Source organism: Caretta caretta, chromosome 13 (genome assembly GCF_965140235.1).
Source record: "Caretta caretta isolate rCarCar2 chromosome 13, rCarCar1.hap1, whole genome shotgun sequence".
In the NCBI taxonomy this organism is placed as follows: Eukaryota; Metazoa; Chordata; order Testudines; family Cheloniidae; genus Caretta; species Caretta caretta.
In genome coordinates this window covers 9,605,300-9,629,947 of record NC_134218.1, presented here as the reverse complement: position 1 = coordinate 9,629,947, position 24,648 = coordinate 9,605,300, and the positions used below count along the sequence as shown (strand labels likewise).

Genomic DNA, 24,648 nt, shown 5'->3' with positions numbered 1-24,648 from the left:
TTGGATGTTTTTCTAAAAGATCTGCTCTGGAAATTGTTTTGGGGCAGTTCTATGGTCTGTTGTACAGGAGATCAGACTAGATGATCACAATGGTGCCCTTTAGTCTTGGAATCTATGGACTTATAACAAAATTTGGCGCACTCTCATTAGCTGGGCATGGATGCTGCTGTGACCTACTTGCCTGTTACCTAGGTTCCCCACCGGTCTGAAAAAAACCCCAACCTGGTGAACGAGGAGAGAAACACTGTTAGTGAAAACACACAAACCGTGGCTAGAGGCATTAGTAATGATAGTGAAAACTGGGCTTCTCCAGCCTGAAGGTGAATCTAAGTAGGTGCTGCTTAATCCACATATTCAAAGGAAATGGAAACCAGGTTTAAGGAATTTTCACAGATGGAGTGAAACTGCTAACTGTATCTTTCTCCCCCGGCACAAGTATCTAATCACATTGTTTTCTCACTTTAAAGGACTTGTATTATATCAGAAAGACAGCCCGTACTTGTGGTTATCTTGGAGTTCCCTTATTGCTTTTCAGCTTTATCGGTGTCATGAAAAAAACATTTTTCCTCCCAGCTTAAGTACAAAGCTGACCAAAATTTTACAATTAAAAAGTGTTATCAAGTCAGAATATTTTCATTGTGATAATCCCTCATGCGATATAGAAATGTGCTTCTTTTGATGGTTTCGATTATAAAACAAAAGTGGACAGATGGGGGGGAAAATGCTTTTTAACAATTCCCTCTGTTTTCTGAGCCTTAGTTCTAGTCTCACAATATCAGCTAGTGTTTCAGTGCAAAAGGTTTATCTATTTATTTATGGTGTTATTCTAAAATGCTTTCTCCCAGTGGAATCTCTATTCGGGAAGCTCTAACCTTCCCCCAGCAAGTTATTTGATTTCTGAAGTTTTTTTTTTTTTAAGTGACTGATCTGTTTGTAGTTTGGTAAGTTTGATCTTCTGCTTTCTTCATCCTGGTTTGTTGTGGATGAGTGGTGCAGAACGGTGATATAGGACATGTGATGATCACTGCAGTTTTGCTATTTAAATGTAACTTTAATGTTTTACAATGCTAAAATGAAAACTATTTAGGGGAAAGTTGTAAAACCAATCTCTGTCACATAAAAAGCCAAACATGTTAGAACAGCTTGGATTGTATCATATAAATCTGTTTTGTTTTTTGTTTTTTCAACAGAAAAAAACATCATGCTTATGTTTTAACCATTAAGCTAGAATTTTATGCCAATAATGTAGCTATATGTGTTTCCTTGTGTAAAGCTTTGGCAAATGGGGAAAAAATACCATGCATCAATTCTATAGGCTTTGCGCATTTTAAAAATAATCTTAAAATATTTGTAAACTAAACCTTTAAGAACAGATTTACTAGGAGGTAGAGGGAGAATAAGTAGCTTGATCTTGGTTTTAGTGAAATTTTGTTAGCAACATGATCCTTGATTAATTGGAATTGAGTGTAAGAGTACGAGTTATTGCACTACAGCAAATACTCATAGCAAATGCCTTTTGTCTTTTAATGGCTGTGGGATCAGCTGTTATCATAGCCTCTTGGGAGCAGTGCAGGGTGCTGACTAGCAGAAGAAAATAGATGAGAGATAATTGGATGAAAATGGGGACAAAATGAAAAAGCAGAAATATTTTTAACCTTGCACAGGTGTTGGGGCTCACTTCTCCTCCTCCCATTAAAATCTATTGGAGATTTGCCTTTGACTTCAGTCAGAGCAGGATTGGGTCCTTAATAGGATTATACTCATTTATTAAGCCATTATCAAATTAAATCAAGGAAAGTGGATTTGTATCTAAAATGAGCTTCCTTGTGAACATTACCTGCCTCTAGAGTACTGTAGTTGGTTAGCAATGACAATGATTTCTTCCTGTGTTTGGAGGTATATTTGATGTTTTATTTATCCAGGAAATGCAACTCTTTGGAGATGTGTGATTAACCGTAGGCATTATTATATTACATGCCCAGATGAGAAGCTGGAAATTAAGGGTATGCATGAAGAATTACATGCATATATGATGGAATATTAGATTAACTTTAGAGTTCGTCTATGTCAGTATTATTTTGTTTTTCTTAAATCCTTGTAAGAGGGCCAAGCTCTGTTTGCCTGACTCACTAGCATTTTCCCCTTTTCTTATGATTTGCTTGAGTAAAGTGGGCAGAAACTTACCCTTATTATAAGTCTCATCTTTACATGCAGTGAGAGGTCAAATCCAAACCTTGCTTGCTTTACTCACCTAAATCTCCTGTTGAAGTTGAGGGTGGGGGAAATAAATCATTCAGGATTAGTCCTAGTGAACCTTTTCAGAATAACTTAATTTACCAAAACTGTGTTTCTGAACCAAAATAGAAAAAAAATAGTATTCTGTTTTTTCCCTTCCCCCATGTAGAAATAAGTGCTTTAGACTATCTGAAACATCCACCAGTATCATTTCACTGCTGAGAACTGGGTAACTGTGTAAAATTATATTGACCAGAGGGGATTGAGATATAGAAGTGGCCATGCGCTTAACTGTGCAAGAATCAAACTGTTTTACTGATAACATTTTATTGATTCATCTCCTCTCTCTGTTACAAGTAGCCTGAAGCCTCTCAAAATGAGCTGGCAATGTTTTTGTATTGTGGACATTGCAGCATTGCAGTTCCTCATAGGTACTGAAATTTTATATATGGGCTCGCAAACTCACATAATTATCATGATTTGTAATGACTGAAACTGCAGATGGGGCTTCCCAAGGTTTCAGTTCAAGCTAGATAGCTGGTAATTCCTCTTTTCTGTTTAAGAATCTATTGTCCCTCCTTTACTCTGCAGCTGTTGAGTTTTTTTGCTGTGAAAAGTGGAATCTTATCCCTGACTTTTTTAATGAAGATGGGTAACATGGTTGAAATCAACTTAACAAGGCAGCATTCTATTCACAGTACCAAAGAAAAATGTTTTCACATGGAAATGTTTTGAGATGTTTGCATGGTCTACAAGGGATACTTTGTCTTTTTCTAAAAAGAATTGTGGTGTTTTACTAGCATTTTTTTGAAAAAAATCCTTTTTATGGCACATCTTTAGGAAAATGAACGGCTTTGCAAAATAACAATGGCATATTGTGAGTTTAACCTGCATGTATTGACTAATTAAATTCTTCTGAAGGAGCTAATTTGGTGTATTTTATTTAATGAAGGCTTACTTAAAATTTTAATGATGTGTGGGTCTTTTCTTTTCTCTACAATGCCATATTGACTCATGACATATTTTTACACAGGCTTCATTGTACCATGAACAACAGTAGTTGAAAGTGTGAGCACTTGATGAAGTATCATTAAATTAGCTTATTGTAGCTGCAGATGTTCTGTTATACTAGTTTACTGTGGTATGAATTGATCATGTCATACTCAATAGTTTTTAAATATACACTATTCTTATTGATTATGCTGCTTTATCTCAGGTGTTTTATCAGCCTGCTGGCAAACCTGTGTCTTATGCAGCTCTATGGCGTCACCCACTTTGTTTTTGTTGGTTTTTTAGGTTGTAAACTCCTTGAGAAAGGGACTGTTTGTACAGCGCCTAGTGCAACAGGGCATGGATCCTTTGGGACTACTGCAATAGAAATGATAAATAATAATGCAAACAGATGTAAGGTACTTTTGAACATGATGATGCCCTCCACAAACTGACTCCCACACAAACCTATTACTACTGATAGCTCTAGTACTTCAGCTGAAGTACTACAGGCCGGCACTTGTGGGGCAGAAGGAACAGGGTTCATATTGAGCTTGTTTGATACAATTGTCCATCTCCAGTAGCACACAGAGTTCTGATACCATGAGTGACCATAGGGAGTGACAGAGGGACATGGTGAGCGACTATTCCTCAGGCAGGCAAAACTTTCAGAGCATTCTTCCTGTAGTGAGGCGGTGTGGTTCCCTGCTGCCCCGGAGAAAGACGAGCCCCTCCGGACACCAGAGCGGGCGGAGCCAGGGAGCTCTGACCCCGCTCCACAGTGGGTCAGGCATGGCCCTGGAAGTATAAAGGCCCGACCTTAGGGCTCGCTGGGGAGGCCAGATGCCTCCGGCCTAGCTCGCGATTGGGAAAGCCCAGCGGGCGGCCTGTCGAAAACCCGAGAACTGGCCTGACCTGCCCCGCGCCAGCTACCCGGAGGACGTGCCAAGCCAGCCCCGCGCCAGCTACCCGGAGGACTTGCCGAGTCTACCCCTGGCCAGCTGTCCCGAGGAACCCATAGTGCTGGACTTGACTCACCAGTGCCCCGCCCTGACCTAGGGCCTGGGCTTACCATTCAATACTGTTATTGCTCAGCCCCTGCCTGAGGGCCTGAGCACCTGACTCACCAGTGCCCCACCCTGACCCAGGGCCTGGGCTCATTGTATTTATTTGTACCTTCACTAAGGCCATAGAGGAAGACTCCTGCAGCCAGACTTATTCCCTGCAAGAGCCCAAAGGTAGCAAGGGGTGTGGTTCCCTGCCGCCCCAGAGAGAGACGAGCCCCGGCTAGCCTCTCTACACTTCCCATTAACTCCAGTGGCAGATTTGCTGTGTTAGGGCCAGAGGGTCTAGACTTATGTAAATACTGAATCTGTTATGAAAAGGACACAGGACTAATACATCTAATTAAACCACTGCACTAGTGTTGGAGGTGCCATGTTCCAAATGAGACATAAAATGAATGTTCTTGCCACCAGTGTTTATTGAAAAAACATGGGTCTTTAATGAGCATTAATTTAAAAAGGAATCCCATGGCTATATTTACAAGTATAGAGTGGTTACACTTTCTTACCCTAATTTGATTTACTAGTAGGGGGGCAGAGATTGGGAAATCTGGTCTGGGAGCAAGGGGAGCCCAGAGAGCTCTTGGCATGGGGGGAAGGGGAAAATGGGAGGCACACAGAGCTACTGGCATTGGGGGAAGAACAGGGATCCCTGATATAGGGGGGGAGGGGAGTTGCAAGGAATCCATGAAATAGAGAGGGAGCTTGCAAGAGGGATGGAGGAATGCAAGAGGCCCCGATGCATGCAGCGAGCTTGGCCAACGCAAACTATGAAATGTGCAACCCCCCCAGTTGGCATTTTTCAATAAGCTCTCCCTTTGTTACAACACATACTAGTGAAAAGCAGAGGTCTTAACTTTCTGTTAAAAAAACCAAACAAACAGTGTCTGCCACATCATGGTAAATTGCAGTGGTATGTGAGGAAGAATCCATGAAATCCAGTTAGTACTTGTGTGTAATTATTAATATTAACATTAAATATGTGAGACAAAGATTTAACCTGTGGGGGCTGGCTTTACATGTTCTGACATTTTTTAAAAAATGAAATGTGATCCTAGAATCCGAGTCATGGTGTTTAACTGTCTGTATAATTCTTAGTATTTGAAAAAAATTGTGATGTGCTGTAAATTTATATCGTGCTTTCCAGAATGTGGATAAGACATATTCCCTCTCATGAATAGTGTGTGGCCTAAACAAGAGAAGAAAAACATAACACGCAAAAAGACACACACAAGACAGAAGACATCAGAAGAGGGAGGACCTGGAAGTTCCTTGAAACGCCACACCTTGGGAGCAGGTGTTGCATCTTCTGGGAAAGAGTTATAAAAGTTTTGCTGTTGCACACAGGCCAAGTGCCTTGTAACCTCAGAGAGAGTTGGGAATGGCTCTCTTGAGAGGATTTAAAGTGTGAACTGAGTAGGTTTGAAGGAGGAAACCTAGGAAAACCAGGACCTGGGGAGACGGCTTGATTTGAATTTGATCTTATTGTTAATTTCTTCATTATCATGAAGGGTATGTGTGTGATAGACAAGACACAAAATATCATAATGCCATTATATAAATCCATGGTACGCCCACAACTCGAATACTGCATGCAGTTCTGGTTGCCCCATGTCAAAAAAAGATATATTAGAACTGGAATTTAGTACAAAGGGCAAACAAATGATTAGAGGTATGAAACAGCTTCCATATGAGGGAGAAATTAAAAAGACAGACTGTTCAGCTTAGAAAAGTGATGGTTAAGGGGGGATATACTAGTGGGCTATAAAATCACGACTGGTGTGGAGAAAATGAATAAGGAAGTGTTATTTATGCTTTCACATGACTCACAAACCAGGGGTCACCTGATGACATTAATAGGCAGCAGGTTTAAAACAACCAGAAGGAAGTCTTTCTTCACACCACACACAGCCTGTGGAACTCCTTGCTGGGGGATGTTGTGAAGATCCAAAGTATAACTGGATTCAAAAAAGAATTAGATACGTTTATGAAGGATCGGTCCATCAATGGTTATTAGCCAAGATAATCAGGGACACAACCCAGTGCGCTGGGTGTCTGTAAACCTCTGACTGCCAGGAGCAGGGACTGGACAACAGGGGATGGATCACTTGATTGCCCTGTTCTGTTCATTTCCTCTGATGCATCTAGCACTGGCCATTGTCAGAAAACAGGTTACTGGGCTAGATGGACCATTGTTCTGACCCAGTATGGCCGTTCTTATTTTCTTATGTTTGACATTTTTAGTGTCCATTGGGAAAGGCACCTCTCCACAGGGGAGGCAGGTTTATATAATTTTTGGTGCTGCCCTGAACAGGGCTCTGGGCTGGGGCAGGGGGTTGGGGTGCAGGAGGGGGTGCAGGTGGAGGGCTCTGGGAGGGAGTTGGGGTGCAGGGTGCTGGCTCTGGGCTGGGGCAGGTGTTTGGGGTGTGGGGGACGGGCTCTGGGAGGGAGTTAGGGTGCAGAATGCAGGCTCTGGGCTGGGAAAGGGGGTTGAAGTGCAGGAGCATGTGCGGGGGCGGGTTCTGAGAGGCAGTTTGGGTGTGGGGTCTAGGCTGAGGCAGGGGGTTGGGGTGCAGGTGAAGGGGGCGGGCTCTGGGAGGGGTTTGGGTGTGGGGTGTGGGATCTGGGCTGGGGCAGGGGGTTGGGGTGTGGAAGAAGGTGTGGGGGTGGCCTCTGGGAGGGAGTTGGGGTGCAGGCTCTGGGCTGGGTCAGGCGGGTGGGCTGGGAGGGGATGTGGGCTCTGGGAGGGAGTTTGGGTGTGGCTGACTGGAGCCTCCAGGGTTCCTTTTCAACTGGGTGTTCTGGTTGAAAACCGGACATCTGTCAGTGCTAGGTGGGTGGGCACGGGGAGCACAGAGATATATGCTGGGCTTTTGCGAATAAGGATGAGGAGCTTGAATTAATGTGTTAAGACATAGGAAGCCTGACACAGGTGAAGCAGTAGCAGTGAGAGATGACTTTAGTAGTCACATTTTGGAGACATGAGCACGCCATGGCCAAGGGCAGGGAAGGCAGACCAGAGGAAGTTGCAGTAGTCAAGGCAGGAGATCATTAGCAAACAAAGTTAAACAAAGTAAGAGCTCACATGTTATCGGTCTCTGATGTACATCTTACTCAGTCCTGTTTAATGATTTTGTAACTGAAAATCTTCAGTTAGAAATGAGCTGGTTTTTCTATTCCTTTTCTCTCTGCTCTTTCTAGATAAGGAAATGAAAGGATTACTTCATAGACATGTAATCCAAATGTCAATGTTCTGGCTCATTAGAGAAACCAGCACACAGTTTGTACTTTTTAGTAGACTATCAGAGTGATACCATTCTGATCACCTGCTTAGTCGTAAGCATCCTTAGTCTGAAGGGAAATAGGATTTCCAGAGATTTGAAAGCCTCACCTGAATCTGAGGCCTCTGGACTGTATTCAAAACAAAATCAGCCACAGGCAAGACATTTCTGGGCTGATTACTTTGCATTAGGTTTCAGAGTAACAGCCGTGTTAGTCTGTATTCGCAAAAAGAAAAGGAGTACTTGTGGCACCTTAGAGACTAACCAATTTATTTGAGCATGAGCTTTCGTGAGCTACAGCTCACTTCATCGGATGCATACTTATCATACTGGGGGATGTGGGCTCTGGGGGGGGGTGAGAAGGCCTGGATTTGTGCTGGGAGTGGCCCACCTTGATTATCATGCGCATTGTGGGGAGAGTGGTCACTTTGGATGAGCTATTGCCAGCGGGATAGTGAGTTTGTGTGTGTGGTTTTTGGGAGGGGGGTGGGGGGGTGAGAAAACCTGGATTTGTGCAGGAAATGGCCCAACTTGATTGTCATGCACATTGTGTGGAGAGTTGTCACTTTGGATGGGCTATCACCAGCAGGAGAGTGAATTTGTGTGGGGGGGTGGAGGGCGAGAAAACCTGGATTTGTGCTGGAAATGGCCCAACTGGATGATCACTTTAGATAAGCTATTACCAGCAGGACAGTGGGGTGGGCGGAGGTATTGTTTCATATTCTCTGTGTGTATATAAAGTCTGCTGCAGTTTCCACGGTATGCATCCGATGAAGTGAGCTGTAGCTCACGAAAGCTCATGCTCAAATAAATTGGTTAGTCTCTAAGGTGCCACAAGTACTCCTTTTCTTTTTGCATTAGGTGTTAGTTTATATCTTGCTGACCATTTCCATTAGCATGGCAGTGACTGGTTGTGGGTGTGTGTGCTTCATAGCAAGGTGTTTGCAATCAGTCAGAACAATGGGAAATGGATTAATTGTGGTAAATGTCATTTAGTAAGTGCCTAATCTTAAAGTGTAGGTTGAAAATCTGATCGAAAATTGGGCACTCTAAAGTGTATTGGATTGACCCAAATGTGATTTTTTTGGAACCTTTATTTGGAATTGCTTTTTATTGAAAGCTTTCGCTGGAAGTCATTCAGATTTGTGGGTTGTCTCCTGCCCCCTTGACCCCCCTTTTTGTTTTTGTTTTTGCTCTGTTAGATCAATATGTAGCAGTAAGTGTCTGTTCTTCTCTGCAAAGCCAGACATGACTCTAGAGGCACTTAAAAAAAACGTATCTAGAAGAGCTGAGTTAAATGTGTTTCTTGCATTTGAGAGCTGGTTTAATTGCTGATACAGACTCCTTTTCTGCAAACCCATTGATGTGACCTTAAAGAAAACTTTTAGGGTAGCTGATCTCAGTTTCTCAGAAAATAAACATGTGTTGTGTGTGCCCATTTTACAGTGAGAGGTGGCTTCTGTTGAGTTCAAAGGCTAAGAGCAGTGGCTAATGCCTTTATTTAAGGGCAAGAGTTCTGAGATGGCACTTCTGTTTAGTAAGTTGCTGAAAACAAACATATGACGGTGTAAAAGCTTTTTAACAGCACTGCGCATTGGCTTGGTTCGGAAGACATTAAAACCTGTAACAAAAAAACAATGAAAAAAAGGATTTGTCTGCCAGATTGCATGCAAGTATCCCTAATAGCTGATGGGTTCATTTTTTACTTGTTTATGGGAAAATTACAGAGGTGCATCTGTTCCTCATCCATATAGAGTCAAGCATCTCTAGTTTTTAAGACACTCTTTGACGTTCTTTGAAGATTTAATGCCGAGCAGAAGATTGGTTACAATTACAGATACCCTAAACTTTCAGTGAAATGTTCCTGACTGAAGACTGTTTTACTTTTGCTCCCAATTTTAATGAGGCACAGTATAAACATCATAATAACTGAAACAACACACATATACAAAGCACCTTAACACATCTTTAATATGAAACAATCTTTGTTATTAATGAAGACTCATTTGTACTATATTTATTTTGCTTACATGCTCAAGATTTTGTGTCCTTATGGGAACCATAAAACAGTGGGAGCATTACAGTATACTGATGAGTAGCACATGAAACAGAACAAGGACATTTTGGCTGGCCACAAGGTTATTCTTTTTAAAAGTTAGGCGTACAATGGCATATGCTGTTATCGCACATGCAGGTACAAACTAGGCAATTGCAATCAAAGAAGGACCAGTTGCTACTTGTGTAGTTTTGTGCCTGCAGTTAATAGTGAGCACAAATACTAGCCTTTAGATATCAGACAGCCCAGTTTGCATGTGCAGTCGGGCAGCTAGATATCCTCCAGCTGACAAAAATAGAGGCTGGTCTTAAAAATCACACTCTAAATGTGAATAACTTTAATGCTATCACACTGATTTTTCTAAGTTCAGTCATATAGTCCAGGAAATACATAAACACCTCTGAAACTGCAGCCGGAGGAAGCTGACAGTGGCCATCAGTTAGTGGATTTTGTTTAGTAATTGCTTCATCTATTCAATACTATTGAAAACACCCTAGAGCAGAATATAGCTGCAGGGGAACAACACTCTAAAGCAGCCACCTAATTAATGAATCTCATTGCCACTTAGGGAGCATTATACAATTTGCCTTGCTTGTCAGAAGAGATCTGTTCTTACAGGTTATGTACTTGTTGTCCAGAAAAGTAATATTATTGTTTGAAGAATTAGTGAAGTGGATTTGAGCAACTGGTATGTTAAAGCTCTACAAATGAAGCAACTTGTATCTTCAGCTTGTGTTTACATTGTATCTTTGACTTGTGTTGACATTACAGGTAGCTGAAATAATATACAGCTCTACTACACAACAATTGAAAATATAAGGTATCTCAGCTTTATCTGTATTGCAGTGTCCAAAGTTATTCATTGTATTGAGATGAAGGGAAAACAAAGCCATCTCAACCAGTGACTGCAGGCAGGTAAACTGTTTTCTTATGTAAGAAGGGGAAAGGAAAATAATGCATTTGAGACAGAAGAGCAAAAGGAAAGCTCCTTCGGATTTTAAGATTTCCACCTCAGCTATTTAAAAAAAAAAAGAAAAGAAAAGAAAAAAAGAGCGGTCAGATTAGGGATTGTATCCAGGTGTCGTCATTGCGTACGGCAGAACGAGTGAGGCAGTAGTCTTGCAGTGAATGAGTTGCTTACCTGTCCCTGTCTGAAGAGGGTTTAAAAAAAAAAAGAAGTCTAATGAAAATAGTGAGGTCTATAGCCAACTGTCTGTTAACCTCTAGCATTAAGACAATCAAAGTCATGCTTAAAATATCAGTGCCTGAAATTGCCCTCTCAGCAAAAATTTAAATCTTGCCATAAGGCAGAGCTAATATTTTTAATTGCATTAAAAAGTGATGTAACTTGGAAAAACAGATACAGTCAGATTCATTTCTTGATCAATACATGCAAAGGCATTTTATAGGTATCAGATTTTTTTCCCTCATGTAAATTAATGACTATAATAAAACATCAGACATGTAAAGTTCTTGATCGCACTGGGCACTGTCCCTAGCGCACATCTTCAGGTCCATGAGGGCACATGGTACAGTCTCTGCTGCATATGGGAACCTGTACAAAAGGCCCAATACCCTCTGCAGTTGGAAGGATTGCACATCCCTTCAAGTTTATGATGACTTTGACACTTGTCTCCCTGGTTCTCTGTGGAGCTTCACTGAAGTCATGGGAGCTCTGCACAGGCTGAAGAGACCCACCCATGTAGATCTCATTGCAGGAGAAAAGTTCATGAGCTCTTCTGACAGGGAGTTTGCTCTTTATCCTGGCCTGGACTCTGGCCACTTTATTCTGTTCCAAAAGTGGCCCTAAACTTTGTAGACTTTGCCCCTGGAGTATCTCTCCTGCCTTGGGCAGCTAACATAGTGCTCCTCTGCTACTCCACTGTCTCTCTACCCTAGCAATCCCCAGATGCTGTATGAGCCATTTGGGAATGACCAGGCTGACGTAAATTGGCCCCAGGAACAGGAGGATCAAGAAGGACCCTTTGATTCTTTCCTTCCAGCTGTGCCTAGCACTCCTTGTCTATAGCTGAGAATCGGGCCCCTTATCTTTTTACATCAAGGCACCTAACACACTTTTCATCGTCATTAGAATAAAAAATAATAATAATAAAGGTTTTTAAATGCTGATACGTTAGATTACATGCTGCAGAATCACAGCTATGTTAAGTAAAGCATTTTAATGCACTACTAATTATTACTTTATTCTAGTGTGCATATTTCTGTGATAACTACAACAGTAGTTTATGTTATAATCTTTATTGGGCTTTTCCCAATGTTTTGGTGGGTTTCAAAAGCTAACTAATATGTGCACTTGGCTGAACTTTGCATTTATCTGTAGGGAAAACAGAGTGCATATATTAAAGCAGATGTGATCTGAATAATTAGAAAGTATTAATCTGGGGCTCCAGAGACTCCTCTACTGTCAGTAAATTCCTAGTTCATTTATTTAGCTCTACTCTGGGTTACAGATGAAATACAAGAGGCAATACAATATTATTCTGCTTTGTAGCTTCAGTGTTGGCATATAATGTTGCACATATATGAAATTCTAGTAAGAATTTTAACATCAGAAAGTGGTACTTGTACAAGTAATTCCAATAACTCAATGAAGCATCCTTTGCCTATGATTCAAAGTAATAAAAGAAATATAATTTAACATCTGTGGTAATATATTAGGAAATGATGTTTTCCCCCTGTATTCAGTCACTATATTTCTGTGGACATGAGCACAATAGCTTTTAGCATCGGGCAACCTTTCTCAAGCCAACTAGTGTCTGGGTTGGTTATTAGCTGGCAGAGAGACCAATTTGTGTGTGTTGCAAGGGTCAGATTAAGGTACATAGACTTGAATGATCAGTTGTCTTGTACAATTAACATTCCCCACCCGCTCCCCAGAAGTTCCTCCCCCCCCCCCCCTTGGTTATTTCACGCATATCTTGAGTCTGGCCTGCAGTGATTATAATTTACTGTGTTTCAGAATTCTAAAATTTGATAGGACAACAAGCTAATATCAATAACTAATAAACCATTGCAAAGTACCATTATAGTTATTATGCTGTGCAGTACAAAAGAGCCATTATTTTTATTTGTCTTAAAATGATTATTATGCTTCTAATTATAAGGCTCACTAGTCCATTTAACAGTACTCCAAATAATTAGAATCTCTTTGTAGTTCTTTTCCCCTCTGTGTATTTTCCTACAATAATATAAATATTTTGTTGAATGATTGATTGTGTGTGTGTGTGTGTGTGTGAACTGAATTTCATTGTACTTGAAATGTTTCCATTTTTTTAACTTTGGTTCAAACACTACATTGGTAGTTTTTTTGGGTGACAGTGAAATTGGTTTATGTGTACCAGATAAAATACCTTGCATAAAGACAGATGTGGATGAAATCCTGGCACCACTAAAGTCAATAGCAAAGCTCCTGTTGACTTCAACAGGGTCAGGATTTATTTTGTATGATGCATTTTGCAAGAGTGGTTCATGGTAGTCTCAGCACTAGAACCAATATGGTGGCTTCTGCTAGTATCTTCCTCATACGTGATGGTCAAAATTTTCAGAAGTGGCTTTTGCCTATGGTTGCCTAATTTGAGACCTTCAAGAAGCCTGATTTTGAGATAGATCAGAGCACCTGTCCCCTGAGAATCAAGCCCTTCGAAGGTGTCTCTTATTGGGCACCCAAAAAATGAGGTGCTCACAGTGAGGAGACACTTTTTTGAAAATCTTGGCTGATGTCCGTGAAAGCACAAAAAATGCAGGGGGTGAAAAAGCTGTAATTAAGGCTTTAAGAAATTGAATGAGAACAGTGATTGCCCTTTGTTTTATATAGTAACAAAAGAAAGTAGAGTTGTGAGCATCTGAATCAATAGGTAAGTTTGCTTAAGTTCAGATATTGAAAATGCTTGAAAAGATTGAGCAGAATGTCAGCATCTGAAACTTTGAGATAATTTCTGAAAATAACAGGTCTGTCAGAATGTCAGTACTTTCAGATAGAAAAAAATTGCTTAGACCCACTTATGGCATCTTTCTTTCAAGAATCACACAGCTAGATGAGCCAATCATCATCCCTTGAAGGTAGGTAAAGGTTAATAATCACTTCATTCACCCCAAGTGCAGCCAGCTCTGTGGTGGAGCATAACTGTGCGGCAGCAGACATCATTACAGCACAAAAGCTCAAGACATGAAGTGAAGGAGAATGATGTATTCAGCTGAAACTGTAGGAGAAAGCTTGGGAGGCAGAATGTACTGAAATGCAATTAATTAGGTCTGGATACCGCCACTCTTATGAAAAATTCTATAGGATGGATTCCCCTTCTCCGGACAGCCATGGGTTAATAGTACTTTGGCATTTTTGTTGAAGTCTGAGTTTGATTAGTTGCCCCAAAGAGTGTATCTAAAGCCCTAAAGCCAGGTGGCTGTGTTATCCACTTGTAATTTTCTCCTGTAAACCACATACAATTGCCTTAAAGTTGGCAGTTCCTAAACCAGTCTGGAAAATCACTAGTGTGTTTGACAATGAAGACAAAATTAACTAAAGTGCTTCATGGTTCTGGGTGATGGAATCAGTGGGCCTTGTTCTTTTCTCATCCATTCTTTACACCAGTGTTACATGGAGGAACTACGCATTTACATCAGCATGAGGAAAAAAAGCACAATGCATGCAACTGAGTAAGCACAATATGAATTTATGGTGATATAAAGATTTACATCTATAACGGTACTGCTGTGATGACAAAGTAATGTGATTTTGCAGTGTTGTTGTAGCCGTGGTGGTCCCACCATATAAGACAGACAAGGTGGGTGAGGTAATATCTTTTATTGGACCAACTTCTGTTGATGAAAGAGACAAGCTTTCGAGCTGCACAGATCTGAAGAAGAGCTCTTTGCAGCTCAAAAGCTTGTCTCTTTCACCAACAGAAGTTGGTCCAATAAAAGATATTACCTCACCCACCTTGTGTCTCTAAAGTACTGCGAGACTAGTGTTGACAATTCTGCAAACATAGATCTTTGCCCCACAGGCTTTATGGTCTAAGGCCTGAATCCTGAAAATGGGCCCTTGTGGGGAGGATCTGTTGCAGGATCAGGTTCTAAGTTAGAAAAGAGAGACGAAACACTCGGGAAAGCAGTGCACAAAGATCAGGTAAGGGGACAGGCAGTAAGCAGAGTATTCCCTCTGATTGCTAGAAAATGTTTTCAAGGAAAATATATTATTTGCTCACCCTGATGTACAATATCGTAACATTTAAGTATGGTAACCACATTTATACATCACTCCTTGAACCTCAGGAATGAGGAAGTCTTCTAATGCCCTGTTAGAGAATACGAGCAGATGAACCTCCAAATATTGAATTCAGTACTGTTTTTCCACTTGGTGCCAGACGGCTCTCTATAGATCTCAATGCAGCTCCAACAGTTTATGCTGTTTAATAAATCTAATCTGCAAAACAGGTCACGTAAAACCTAAAAACTTTTCTTCTAATTACAGTAAGATTTTATTGAATGCACATTATACATATAGATCATAATACTTATTAAAAAAGACTATTAAGATTTTACAGTTCAAGATTTTACAGGCAGTGGGAACAGTGGAAGTCTAATGCTTTCTGAGAATCATATCTGCATTAGCAAGATAAAGGACAATTTAGGAAGATTACAAAAGCAATGATTTAGAGTACAACATAAAAATCTGCTGAGAACTAATTCGTAATGCCAGCTGCTGCTAAGCTTCTTAATCTTTATCTAGTTCAATTAAAATCTGAATGTTTGGGATTTCATTAACAACTAGGGACTTGGAAATTACATGCACTTTTACACTGTATTCAACTGCTTATGCACATTATTGGAAGTTTCCCAAAATGTCTTCAGGTAGACTGAGATATAATTAAAACTTAAGTACTTAAAGGATAATGCAGAAGTAAAAGAGGATTATTTTAATTTTCTCTGTCAGATCCAATTGACAAAAAAAATCTTGTGCAAGTAGAAATGAGTTGTGGACCAATAAATATCACCATGTAAGTGATATTTGTCAATGATGTGCAATATCTGTGCAGAAGGAGATAGGATTCCACTGGAAAGCTAGGAAAAGTTTTGGAATATCCTAATTGCTGCCTGTGCTCTGTGCATTTTCTTTTTCTTTGGTGACAGAACTTCACACCGACTGTTTGCTTCAGTAGCCATGTAATCACGTTGCTATTAATTAATTATGCATTTATGCATCAAAGGATCTGCAAGTAGGCCTTTCTAAAATTAAGCAAAGTGATGAACAAGCTTTTAATCACTTAATGCTGTGTATAAAAAAAGTTAATTTCCATTAATTCCTCAAGAATACGTCTTTAAAAAAATTCAGATTTAAAAAGAACCTCCATTTTTATTCTCTTCACTACCCCCTTTTTTTTTTTTTTTTTTCTGTTTTCTGCAACAGAGGTTTTACGCGCTTTGGCACCCACTATTTCACCTCGAAATGTGTTCTCATTGCACGCTGACTTTGGCTCAGGCCCTAAACTGTCCCAGTGTGCAACAGGAGCCTGATCTAAAGCCCAATGAGGTCAGTGTGGGCAGGAATGGAAGTTCTTTCCAAGCACAACTATGAGTTCTATGCTTTCTTCTTCATTCCCTCCCCTTGCACCCATTCTGCAGAGGGCAGGATCTAGCTTTACTGATGCAGTCAGTATGAAGAAATATTCTTCTAGAAGAGCTGTGTAATCTTATCCTACTTCTATAAAATCTATCCATCTCTCTTGGGAGTTTATACTGCTGCCCATCACCATAGCTTCTGATCGCCTTCCATGAAAAAAAGATGTAGCAATGGTGAATTCTCTAGTGGGAAGCTCTCTACCCTTTTTGGGGTAAAAATTCAGTATGGGGTATTTTTCTTTGGCTTGGTTGATTTTGTTTGTTACAAGTTTGGGTTTTAGTTTAAAATATTTTTAGGGAGGAGAAGGGGGGTGTAGATGAGGCTGTTGGATATGAAATAGTATCATATTAAACATGATTTTATTTCCAGTGCTGGTGCTTTGCTATTTTGAAAGCTCTGAAAACAGTTGGTTGTTTTTAACTTGCCTCTATCAGTGGCAGGAGTTTTTTGTTTGGTTCGTTTGGAAATAAGATGCTATGTATTCAAACAGGCATGAGATCTTCTACTAGTCCATTTTGTGACGTTATACAGAGGTTTCCATCCCACTTCCCTTCCTTAATACCGCCAGCAGAACCCCAAGTTTCTCTTCACTGTGTGTGTGTGTGTGTGTGTGTGTGTGTGTGTGTGAGAGAGAGAGAGAGTGTTGCACATCAGCTATTACTTTTTGCATAGAGATTTTTGAGAATTATCAAAATTTCGTACTGAATATTTAAAATGAGACAGTCAACTTGAATTCTAATTTACAAAAAAAAAAAAGTCACAAGCCCCGAGTCCTCCTGCCAACTGTTGTGGTTTCACAGATAAATTTTCTTATGCCTGGACTACACTAGGAATTTACATCAGTATAGCTATCTTCCAGGGGTGTGAAAAATCCATACCCCTCAGAGACGAAGTGATACCAATCTAACCCCCTGGTGTAGACAGTGCTAGGTCAATAGAAGATTTCTTCTGTCGACTGAGTTGCTGCCTCTCAGGGAGATGGATTACCTATACTGATGAGAGAATCCCTCCCGTCAGCACAGGTAGTGTCTAACCTGAAGCGCTACAGGGTTTTAAGTGTGGACAAGTCCTTGGATTTTAAAACACTTTCTCCTCCTCTGTTGCTGGTTGAAAGCCCCAAACAAACAACAGGGGGAAGTGAAAATGACTATGCACAAGTGCTCTCAAATGCATCAAGTATACAAACTGAAAATAGAGAACAATATTTTCTCTCTCAACTCCTCAGTTCCACTGTTCTGTGGTGTTACTTGCAACAAGTGGAGAGAAAATATTTTCAGAAACAAGAGTGATGTTTATGTGGATGATGTTCCTGTCTGAAATATTTAACAAGATCAACAACAGGAGAGAATTTGTGTAAGGCTCAGAGGTGCACTGGACATACATGATATGTTCTGCCCTTGATGAGTTTTAGGACAGTATGTCAAAATGACTGAAAAATAAATTAACTTTTTCTTAATGCATTAGTTGTAGTTATACCAGTTCTTGGATGTTTAAAAGATAACATTCCTAGCACTGGGTAATCAAGATTTTGTTTGCTCTCTCTTTGCTTGAGCTTTTGGCCCACGTTTGTGAGAGCATAGGGGAACATTCAAGAACCAAGGCAATTGTGCGGTTTGACTGCAGAACACAATTCTGTTCAAGTGAATGCAAGTCATTCTCTGTCCCTTCCTCCATCATTTGTCTTAGTGGAAACAAGAGATGACAGGATCACTCAAAAGACACTCAAGAAAGAAACAGTATTTTTATTCAAAACAAAGTGTACGCAGAGTTCTGTTACCTGGGGCACCTAGACTAGAATTTTAGCTATTGACGTGGGACACTGGGCAGAAATGCATGATACTTTGCTATTCAGTAAACATTTGTAGGTAGCACCGGGGTCCTGCATTCCATGAAATATGGACTTCCTCTGAGATAGTCCTTTTCTAAGAAAACAGATACCATTAAGTAATGTGTTCTCGTATGTGCTACGGTGAGGACAAAAGTTTGTAAACTTATTTATTTTTTCATACATGTTGGGGTTTTGCTGTGTGAATAGTGACACCTATAATCTTATTAGGGCACCAGCTAGTTTTCGCTGTGGATCAGAGCCAATGTTTTCAAAATTAAAGTTAGCCACCTACATCCACGGGCACCAGTGTAATAGTGGTTTGATTTTCAGAACTGCTGAAGCCTCACAGCATAGAATCATAGAATTGTAGGACTCGAGAGGTCATCCGATCCAGTCCTCTGCACTCATGGCAGGACTAAGTATTAACTAGACCGGGGATCGGCAACCTTTGGCCCGTGGCCCATTGGGGAAATCTGCTGGCGGGCCAGGCCTGTTTCTTTACCTGCAGTGTTTGCAGGCTCGGCCGATCGCAGCTCCCACTGGCTGCGGTTCACTGTTCCAGGCCAATGGGGGCTGCAGGAAGCGGCGGCCAGCACATCCCTCGGCTTGCGCCACTGCCCGCAGCCCCCATTGACCTGGAACAGCGAACCGCGGCCAGTGGGAGCTGCGATTGGCCGAACCTGCGGACGCTGCAGGTAAAGAAACAGGCCCGGCCCACCAGCGGATTTCCCTGACAGGCTGCAGACATACTTGGCCAAGACATACTCTCCCTCCTTCTGTTTGTATAGTTCCCTACGATCCTGTCCTTATCTGATGACTGCAGTTAACTAGTATTTTACAATTATATAGGGATTTCATACAAGGGATGCTTTAAAAATGACAAGCTCAGTTACAGCTGCTAGACCTACAGCCACAGTAAGGGTAGGGGAAAGACAGTGTGCAAGCAGCAGTGGCTGGAGGCAGTACCCCTGTATATGGGAGATTTGAAACACAATGTTTGTATTTGCACAGAGGAAACACTTGCTGCTGGCTACTCCCTTTGGAAAAGGTACATTGTGCTTCCCCTGTGCCACCTTCCAGAGACAGGCTGGTGTGGGGCAAGCCTTGGACATACCCCAATCAAAGCATGACCACTTGTGGGGCACTGTGAGCTGTCAGCAGTGCTATTGCCCATAGACATTGCACAGCGGGAGTTCAGGTAGCCATATAATGGGTGTTTCCTGCATGGAAGCACCAGTGGGAGAAAGACTTTCCTGTATACCCTCTCTCCCCCAGCAATCCAGCACACCCACATTGGGGACCATTTTGGCTGAGACCCCCCAATGCAAACCCTAACAAAAAGCACCATGGCATCTTCAGTGTTCACACAGAACAGATGCAACATTGGTATAGAATATCTCGCCATAAAGACCTATGTACAATGGACTGCATGGAGTGGAATGTATCTGCATTGCAGTGATGCAGCGAGCAGTCATTTCTGTCTGGATTTGACAGTGTGGTTCAAGGAAGTTGCGATAATACTTCTGGCTCACTCTGTTTGTCATATATAGATGCTTCAGCTGCATGAAGTATTTTTATTTAGCTTTCATCACTGCTTTATACCCCTTATCCTTTACATTCTTGCTTAGATTGCTTCACACTCAAAGCACAGAGGGAAATGGTATCATGTTCCCATACTGCTCAGTTGTCTTTTGAATATAGGCTGTGAAGGGAGAAGGTAGGCCGCAGTTTCCTTTTAATTGGCCGGTGACCAGTGAATAGATCATGTAAGATTTCTGAGCACATCTTTAAATATAAGCTTTTATTCTCCGATTTCACAGAAGGCTTTTGAGTAGCTACTGTGACAGTCTGGATATCCCTTTTGACTATTCGGGTTTGCCCCTTTCAGAAATCTAGGTGCCGTATCAAAGATTTAAATAAGCCGTTGTGAATTTTCCTTTTTGTAAAGAGAAGACAGAAATAAATAAAATGAAGGATCCTGATACATCACAAATGGATACAGTAAATGGGTCACTAGGGAGATGTGTGGGAGTTCAGTGCTGGAGATAACTACAAATATGGTAAGTATCTGTAATTTGATTTCAAATATAAAAATCTGTGCTACAGATTGATCCTATAGGAGTAATAAATACATATTATCAGTAATTATATTCAAACTTCATAAACCTTGCCTTAATAACATTCATTGCACAAATTTTTTCTTAGATATTTTATTTTCATTACACTATCAGGCATTTTAATTTTAATTTAAAGAAAACTGCTCCAGCTGTTAAGAATTTTGTTTTAGCTGTTGTTTCTGTCAGGAATGCATGGTAAGCTGGTCCCACTCCTATTCTCGCTACATTAAGTCTATCATTTTCTTACATTGGCTTTGGAGAGTTTTGGAGGCAGTTTGGAAGGATTTTTATTTCTGAGCCACAGTTGAATGAATTATTTTGGAAGATTGCAAGCTAAGAATTTTCAGCCTCTTTTTTTAAAAGTACAATTTTGGAAGCTCCATCCATTTTTGGGTAAAGCAGACACTTTATACCAAAAGAAGAGCTACGTTTACACTAGCATAAACATTGACTTTTGAGTGCAACGTTACCTCTAGGTCATGGACTTACTTCTGTAACAGAATTTTAGGAGGACTCCCAGGCCTAAAATTAGCATCCTATTCGGCTCCATTCTGATCTCACTTGTACCATGTAAGTTAGACGTAATATCAGTGGAGTTACACCTTTGGGGAAAACGGTTTAAGGAGATAAGAATGGGATGTAGTTTTGTTTGTGAGTTGCAGGGAGGCTGTTTTAGTATGTTACATAGTAAGAAAACTAAATTTAAAATGTTTGTTTACCCATATATGTTACAAAATGTATTTTAATGTAGTCTTTATGCTAGGGTTTTTTAAAAAAAAATACATAAACCTGTGATCATCAAATATCTGTTGTGAAATAAAGTAATCATCATGTTTGGATGTGTTGGACAGTAAGCATCCCTTGTTGATGTGGGACAATAGAGCAGATGCATCAGCTTTCAGCATTTCCATGACGACAGAATGATCAGGTGTCAGCCGGACATTGCAATTGTTACTGGCTTTTTTCTTTGCTGAAGTGAGCTCACGTGTGATGTCCCAAGGTTTTAGGCAGACAAGAATTGATATTAGCAGGGATGACAGTCTTCTGAAGCATGGTACTCAAATGCAGACCCCAAGACGCATCTCTTATATCTGTTCATGTACTGACCGCATGGTTTGCTCTAGGAAGGTACTCGGATCTTGGTACAGTAAATATTAGAGCACATTTTCTGTACTTCCTCAACAGAAACAAAATACTTGCCTGAAAGAGAAGTGCAACGTACGCTGTTGCATTGTCCACTCTTCATACTTCTCTCTTTCCCATAAGTATAATTCATCACCTATTCTTCCCTTACAGAACAAGCTGTGATAAAGGGGCTGGAAGAGGGGAACAGCAACTCAGGTGCAGGGACAGGAGAACCCCAACATATGGTCCATTGAATCACAACACCTGGAAAAGGGGCACTAATACTAAGACAAATATTGTAATTTAGGTAAAGCACTGCAGATTTTAATACTTCACAAACCTTACAGCCAGATTGCATACGAGTGTAATGTGGTAGTTTATCTGACTTCAGTGGAGCTGGGCCAATTTATATGACCACAGAATTGTAGTCCCTATTCTTAAATAGGGCTAAAAAACAACCGTAAACAAAGAAAAGCAAAAATAATTTTGATTCAGGGACAAATCCTGCAGCCCTATGCAACTAAAACTTTCATACTGCACAGAAGGTCAGAATTTCCTCCTCCTCTGCCTCTATTTATAACATTACTTTTAGATGTCCTTGGTTTATTAATTTATCCTAGGATTATTAATATTTATATTTAATTTCATTAAATATGGTTAACTTTAACAAAAATATAGTTTTTATCTTTGTCAGTTTTTAAAAGCCAGCTGATAGGAAGAATGAGAGTTGACAATATCGCCAATAGAAAATTGTGCCAATTAGCCCTGTCGATTAATCACAGTTAACTCACGCGATTAACTCAAAGAAATTAATTGCGATTTAAAAAAATTAATCACGATTAATGACAGTTTTGATCGCACTGTTAAACAATAGAATACCAATTGAAATGCATTAACTATTTTGGGATGTTTTTCTACATTTTCAAATATATTGATTTAAATTACAACACAGAATACAAAGTGTATAGTGCTCACTTTATATTATTATTTTTATTACAAATATTTGCACTGTAAAAATGATAAAAGGAACAGTATTTTTCACTTCGCCTCAGACAAGTACCATAATGCAACCTCTTTATCGCAAAAGTGCAACTTACAAATGTAGATTTTTTTTGTTACATAACTGCACTCAAAAACAAAACAATGTAGAACTTTAGAGCCTACAAGTCTACTCAGTCCTACTTCTTGTTCAACCAATCCCTAAGACAAACAAGTTTGTTTACATTTACAGGAGATAATGCTGCCCTCTTCTTATTTACAATGTTACCTGAAAGTGAGAACAGGGGTTTGCATGCTGCTTTTGTAATTGGCATTGCAAGGTATTTATGTGCCAGATATGCTAAACATTCGTTTACCCCTTCATGCTTTGGCCACCATTCCAGAGGATATGCTTCCATGCTGATGATGTTCGTTTAAAAAAAATAATGCGTTAATTAAATTTTGGCTGAACTCCTTGGGGGAGAATAGTATGTCTGCTGCTCTGTTTTACCAGCATTCTGACATGTATTTCATATTATAGCCATCTCAGATGATGACCCAGCACATGTTGTTCATTTTAAGAAACCTTACACTGCAGATCTACAAAATGCAAAGAAGGTACCAATGTGAGATTTCTAAAGATAGCTACAGCACTCGACCCAAGATTTAAGAATCTGAAGTACCTTCCAAAATCTGAGATGGACGAAGTGTGGAAATCTTTAAATTTCAGAAATCTTTAAAAGAGCAACACTCTGATGCGGAAACTACAGAATCTGAACCCTCAAAAAAGAAAATCAACCTTCTGCTGGTGGCATCTGACTCAGATGATGAAAATGAACATGCGTCAGTCTGCACTGCTTTGGATCATTATTGAGCAGAACCCATCAGCATGGATGCATGTCCTCTGGAATGATGGTTGAAGCATGAAGGGACTTATGAATCGTTAGCGCATCTGGCACATAAATATCTTGCAATGCCAGTTAAAACAGTGCCATGCGAACGTCTTTTCTCACTTTCAGGTGACAAGAAGCAGGCAGCATTATCTCCTGCAAATGTAAATAAACTTGTTTGAGTGACTGGCTGAACAAGAAGTAGGCCTGAGTGGACTTGTAGGCTCTAAAGTTTTGCATTGTTTTATTTTTGAATGCAGTTATTTTTTGTACATAATTCTACATTTGTAAGTTCAACCTTCATGATAAAGAGATTGCACTACAGTACTTGTATGAGGTGAATTGAAAAATGCTATTTTTTTTACAGCACAAATATTTGTAATAAAAAATAAATATAAAGTGAGCACTGTACACTTCGTATTCTGTGTTGTAATTGAAATCAATATATTTGAAAATGTAGAAAAGATCCAAAAATATTTAAATAAATGGTATTCTATTATTGTTTAACAGTGTGATTAATCATGATTATTTTTTTTAATTGCTTGACAGCCCTAGTTCCAATAAATAATAGTGTTGTAAACAGCACCAGTCTACTTGTATTTTTTTCCCTTATGAGTCATGCCAGAAAATATTTAGTTTGAGAAAAGTGGTCTGTATCTCGGGGGTAAAAGCATAAGTAGCGTGTGGTTTGGTACTTGTTATTGTACTATAATTACTCCAGCTTTATAGAATTGTAAAGTAAATAGTCACGTCAAACCTGTGCAACTTGCTGATGCATTAACTAAAGCTGCCCTTGGGCTGCATTAACATACACATGCTATCCTTGTTTATTCCCCTTCTACTATTTTTATTGTAGTTGGGGATTTGCTGCATTTTATATTAGTGCATATCTAATCTACCTTACCCTCAATCTCCGATTTAGCTATTTTGCTTGTATACATAAGAGAAGTTGATTTGCAAACAGACAAAAAGCATATTGTGCATTTAAATCACAATGTGAATTCTGCATCCTTTGTAGGTCAACTTCATGAAGTAAAAAGAAAAGGAGTACTTGTGGCACCTTAGAGATTAACCAATTTATTTGAGCATAAGCTTTCATGAGCTACAGCTCACTTCATCGGATGCATGAAGCTTATGCTCAAATAAATTTGTTAGTCTCTAAGGTGCCACAAGTACTCCTTTTCTTTTTGCAGATACAGACTAATCCGGCTGCTACTCTGAAACCTGCATGAAGTAAGTTAAATATATTTATATAGCTCCTTAGCTGACAGACATTGGCATTGCTCCATTGACGTCAATGGAGCTATGCTGATTTGCACCCACTGACGATTTGGCCCATTGTATTATTATTGTTTTGGTTTGTTTGTTTCGTCCAGGGTGTGTTCTTGGCATATCAAGACAGTTGGTTTTCTACCATTCATTCACATGTGCCTCTGTATTTCCT

General features: G+C 40.1%; 1 protein-coding gene across 6 annotated transcripts in view; it reads left to right on the top strand.

Moving 5' to 3' along the window:
* CDH4 (cadherin 4) overlaps nucleotides 1-24,648 on the top strand; it is a 671,722-nt gene that overhangs the window by 26,772 nt on the left and 620,302 nt on the right. The gene's annotated exons all lie outside the window — the stretch shown is intronic.